This window comes from Dioscorea cayenensis, chromosome 7, assembly GCF_009730915.1.
Source record: "Dioscorea cayenensis subsp. rotundata cultivar TDr96_F1 chromosome 7, TDr96_F1_v2_PseudoChromosome.rev07_lg8_w22 25.fasta, whole genome shotgun sequence".
Lineage (NCBI taxonomy): Eukaryota > Viridiplantae > Streptophyta > Magnoliopsida > Dioscoreales > Dioscoreaceae > Dioscorea > Dioscorea cayenensis.
In genome coordinates, this window is record NC_052477.1 from 14904345 (window position 1) to 14910344 (window position 6000).

A 6000-nucleotide genomic window follows, 5' to 3' on the forward strand; every position below is an offset into this window, starting at 1 on the left:
CTCTCTAGGATCATCCATGTTTCCTCCACATGACCCCAGGAAGTTAAAACTACGTGTTGCCATGTTGATCGAACCCTTCATCTTTGTTTTTATCAAATTTGGAGCTACAGACAACCGGCACCAAAACATGAGTGATTTTCAAGATGATTGTACTAGCCAAGAGCGCCGCAAAATTAAAAATATGCTTATTATGCTCCAGCTAAATATTCCATATAATGGTTCTAGCCATAAAATCCCAAGTTGCTTTGAGAGGAGTCCCAAATTTTGTCCTCCATGATGCCCATACATCTACTAGGAAATTAGGTAGTTGGGATAAACCAAAACAACAATTGAAGAAACTCCATAGACATTGCGAAAGAGCAAAGGAGGAAAAGAAAATTTTTAGGCTTAATCGCTGTATGGCAAAGAACACATATGATAAAATATTGCATCTCTTAACTGCTAGGTTTTTTAGCATAGTAATCTTGTTATCCCAAGCCAAGCAAGATAAAATATTGATCTTCTGTGAGCAGGAACACTTCCAAATAACTAAAGTGACCAGACACCACAAGCCACCATCAAAGAAAAAGTCATAAAAGGACTTGACATGAAGCCCCCTAAGGAATTAAGGCTCCACCATTTGGTCATAATTATTAAGTAAAGAATAGGAGATCTGACCCCTGGTCTCTATCTGAAGATTATGGGTTGGAGGAGTAGGTTAAATTCATAAACTTCTCTTTACAATGTTCATTTTGATTTGGATATAATGAATAAAAGTACCTTAAACTTAATGAGCATTAGAAATTTGTAAAGATATATTTTCACACTTTAGATTATTTAATATATAATAATATATTTCATATTATACATGAGGTGAGGTGGAGGTTATATATACATCAAATTTCAAGAGGTATATATGAGATTTGGTTTATTGAATGGGTAACAAGTAGTTAACCAAATTTTTTGGGGTTTACAAGCAAACCATCAAAGTTGCATTAGCCTTGTGAGAATGACGTTGAGTAAGTAATAAGTATCTTCCTAATTAAGTATAATTATATAAGTTTAGGATGCTTTTCCTATCGGTTTGCATTAACAAATGGTGGAATTATCATATGCATGTAGGACCAGAGAAACGAAATCATATATTATATTTTGATTTCACATTAGCTATATGATAAGTGTTTAGATATGCTAGATTTTACATTACTTTCGGTACACTTTGCATAAATATTCGATCGAAATGCACCCACTTGTATGTAATTCATTATATTTTAGTTTATAGGGCATGGAGAAGATGATCCTAGAACGAGGGAGCATTTGGAGATGTTTCCATGCAAAATGAAGAAGTTAGGAGCTAAAAAGGACCCATACGGGCTAGCATATGCTCGTATACAAAGTTGGTATGATTTCCTCATTGAAAGGAGTAGATTGAAAGGAGTAGACAAGAAGCATTTTCATGGGGATACGGGCTACCATACAGTGTCATATGGGGCATATGTTGTGGCTCCACCACCAACTTTTTCTTTTCCTCCATACTACCTTGTTAATTAGTATAATTGAGAGCAAATTATTTTCCTTTCTCTTCTACCATTCACTTCCTCCCACCTAAAGTCATGCTTCCCCTCTCCAACAACCATGCCAAGCCATGCCATCATCTTGGGATTTAAGCTTCAAAAGGAGGTATGGTAGCCCAAAACACTTCTTCTACCTTGGGGTTATCATCTTTGCTAAAGTAGGTGAAGGCTTGAAGCTCTTCACTTGGACATCTTGGGAACCAAGAGAGACTTTAACGGGTGTTGTGCTATGCTTCTTCTAAGCAAGTCTTTCATTAGAGTGTTCTTGCTTCCTTCAATCTAGGTTGATAGATTGTGGCATGGTGTCTTAGCTTGAGTGGTTAGTTCAAATATGTTAATTTTTCTTCTTTGCTTGTAGTTGTGAAATGCTATGTATTACTTGATAGCATGTGTTATTTGTCAAGTTGTGTAATTGCTTAGATTTGAGGATGCACACAAGGTGTTTGTTAAAATGTCAACATCCTCATGCTTATTGTTAGTGTTTTTCTTGATTCTTATAGGTTGAGTTTCAATTTAGTGTGTTGCTTAAATGCCTAGAAAACCTTGTCTTGATGCTTGTAAAATAGTGATGGAATTATATTTGAAGAGTTGCATGAGTTGAATTTTGTATTGGTTCTCTTCAATCTATATGGCTATAACTAGTTCATTATTTTGGGTTACCTTTATCCCTTGAAATGATTAGATGTCTAGTAGTGTTAGATGGAATAGAAAGTAGTTTTATATTTTGGCATGGTTATAGTCCATGTTTTGGTTTGTGTTAATTTATTGTTTTGAGTAACTAGATTTGGATTATGTATTTATGGTTGTCCAAGAAGGATTGATCTTGTCTTCGAGTGTGAGTTAGAGTTTGGAGATCTCCAGAAAGTAATCCGCATATAAATTATGGATTATTTTTATTGTTAAAATTCAATTATTTATTTATTTATGTATCTATTCTTTTTATCTTGAAACAATTGGCATAGTTTCTATATAAAAGTGGGATCATGCAATTCTATGATTATATGCTAAGTTATAGTATCTTTGCCTAAATGAGAATTTTGGAAGAGTTTGATATTAAAAATTTTGCTATATTATACTATTTTGGTTTGATAACTTAGCAATATTTTTGTTGGCAAGTAATGATAATCTAGTTCTTTGAAAATACTGCTTTTTAACACTCATGATAAACTTTATTTCGTTATAAACATTTTTAGTTTCAAAATAAGCTATGCACTAACCATGTCAATGGGGTCAACATTGACCATGATCGATATGAATTCTGTGAATTTAGCCTATAGTTTCATATCGTGCCATCGGTGGAACAATAACGGTATCTAACTTTGGGTCACCAAGGTAAAATAAATGGATTTTGATAATTCTGGCTCGGACCACCAAGGTAAAACAAATGGACTCTAATATTCTAACTAAGGTTCCATCGAGATAAAACAATTGGCCTTACTATGTTTGGGAGACGTATAATCTTGGAAAATTATTATTACCTTCGGAATCTGTATTCTCTATGAAATTCTTTTATTCAAGAGACTTCTATTTAATAATTATGACATTGTGATATTTGATTTATATGAAATCGGTATGTTTTGAAAAACTAATATGAACTGGTGTTTCGGTAAAGCATTATGGATGCGAAATCTATCTTTGGGTAATTATTACTGTTATATGATATTTGATATTTGTCGTGAATTATGTTCTATCCTTTTAATATGCATATGTACAATTTTTGCTATAGATATATACTTGATATTGAATTTGAATTTTGAACTTTGCATGATCCCCAAATATTTTAGTAGATTGCTTATTGGGATGTCAAGTTCATAAAGTTGTTCTTAATTCTTTTCAGATCAGGAGAAAGTTATGGGTTGTAATTTGGCTGCCCGTTGAGTATCTTTCCCCAGTGTAGTTATTTTTATCTTGTTGTAGCCCTTGAATTATGTATTTGGAACTTGTAATATTTTTTGTTATTTGTAATTCGTGGTTTTCTTAGATTGTATTTTGATTTGAGGTAGGATTTTAGGCCTTGCGTGCCTATGGGGTTTCTGCCCTGTGGGTGCACCGCTATTTGTCCGCCACGGAGTTTGATTCGGGGCATGACATATGTAGTTTCTAAAAGACCATAACTGCAAAAAAATGCACCATATGACTTAGCATATGAATTTCTCAATAAGCCTAATTTCTTGCCCAACTCAACCCATTTGGGCATCAACATGCCCATATGCTTACATGTATGCGGGGAACTTATTTAAGGTGCTTTTTAGGATTGGGGAAGAGAGCTTTTGATTAGGGACAATTTTAGAGCCACCATTGGAGAGAGAAGTTGGAAACTTGAATATACACCATCTAAAGCGCATCGACGACTGTAGGAAGCCGTCAAGGACTCAATGCAGCCATTATGCAGAGATCCTGATGGCATTTTCGAAGCTTCTTTGGAATTTCTTCACTCATCCACCAAGATTTTGAGGCCAAGGAATTTTTAATGTTTAATTTCATGGCTATGTACTTGCTGAGTTGGAGTTGTGTTACCCTCTCATGGAGAACTAATTTTTTTATTATTTGGGCATGATGCACCATATAGTTAACTTGTATTAAGACATTGGATGTTAATCTTCATTCCGTTGATATTGTTTTGAGATTCTATTGAGTGTTATTTTGTTGCAATGGTATCTACGTAGCTATAGCCCGGATTTTCCATTTTGATTCATATGAGGGATGAGCGAACGTCTCCTTGCATGTAGATCTACCTCATGGAAGGGAGTTCTAAGAATGATGACTCTTTAAAATGCCCTATTCCTAAATTAAGTTTGCATGTATTTTAATTATAATTTTCATTGGGCATAACAAACATTATAATAGTACTTTGCAAGGAAAGTGATTGCGAGGCTAAACTTTGCAAGGAAAGATTTTAAGAATGAGGTATTCGAAGTGACATGTAAATTCAAATACCTCTAAACAAACACTACCTAAAATAGAAGATATCAATTAAGAAAAAGTCGAAAAGCGCGGTAATTTCCCTAGATTTTAGACTTAGGTGTTAATAGGTCAAGTGATATGATCCCATTATGAAATAAGATGGGTTCCAATTTAAGTAGAAATGAATTTAGGCAAAATTTGAACAAATCCGTACCCTAACCACTAAGCTCACCCCTAGTCCAAACACAATGACTTCAAACGTCTTCTCAGCACATAGATTGATATCATACAAAATCATTAATAAAACCCATGCCTCTTGAAGTTATGTTTATATTATTATTACAAATTTTTTTAATAATAAAAGTGATGGAAATAACTTGGTAACTCAAGAGAGGCGATATTATATTTATTTAATTCATCATCACTACTTTCATCCAATTATAAAATTTTATAAGAGTTCAGACGTTTGCTCTAATATCATGCTAAATAAACTCAAACGTGAAACATAAAGATTTGTAGTAATGTAAAATTGATAAATTTAATCATGTAAGAAACAAAAAACTATTTCTAACCATTCATCACATCATGCACAAATGGTCGTGAAGGCTATTTTAGAGTCATAGCTCATACTTCTAAAGTTAATTTAATTTTTTAAAACTAGAAAAAATAGTATTTTTAATACCAAATTACTTAATTGAATTTGAAATATTATTATTATTAATTATTTATTGAATTTAATGTTTTTAAATTTAATGTTGTCAATCAATTATAATGTGGGAAAGAGAAATCACCACAATTTTAATATGTAAAAAGACCCAAAAATGATATTTAAAAATCGATAGGACTAGTAAATTTTAGGAATTTATATAACAAATGAATAAATTCCCTACAATAATGAGGGGAAAAAGTTATTTATCTACTTTATAATAACAAGTAAAAAAGAATTAAAAAAAATCTATGGAAATTGTTGGAGTCTAACATATGTTTGAATAAAATAAATTTTTATTAAACAACCTCATTTTTGTCTTCGTCTTCATCAACCTCGATGTCATCTTCTCGTCGTTCTTAAATAAATGAATTTATCTCTTCAGATATACCATTAGCAAGAACAATCGGGCTTTCAAGTTCCTCTAAAGGAGTAACATATGTAGGAACGCACACTTCATTTTCCTAATAAATATCTCCAACTAGATCAGTTGTACTTTCTTCATGAGTATCCTTTGTAGAAAGGTGAAATGTACTACTTGCCTTTGTTTTGAAAACTGGCAACCAATCATGTCGATCTCTCTAATTAGAGGGATAATGTAATAAACTGTTGGGGGAGGGGGAGGAGTCACAGAGCTATTTTATTAATAACAAAAGTAAATTTACAGAGTCTTAGAGTACAAACCAATGCCAAAAAGGCAATAGAAAAACAAGAAATACATAAAAACAGAAAGGAGACTACAAGCAAAGAAACAAGAAAAAGGAAAACAAGCTAAAGAAAAACAACTAAAAGGAAAAACCAGTAAGCTGGAAGCATTGCATGACCCATCGAGGAAGG

At 32.8% G+C, this 6000-nt stretch overlaps 1 long non-coding RNA gene across 1 annotated transcript; it reads left to right on the plus strand.

Annotated features, from left to right (window-relative positions):
- Positions 1-1524: 1524 nt before the first annotated feature.
- Positions 1525-4177, plus strand: LOC120264508. The gene is made up of 2 exons (XR_005537447.1): positions 1525-1659; positions 3391-4177. It is a non-coding gene; the product is annotated as an uncharacterized LOC120264508 (long non-coding RNA).
- Positions 4178-6000: the final 1823 nt, after the last annotated feature.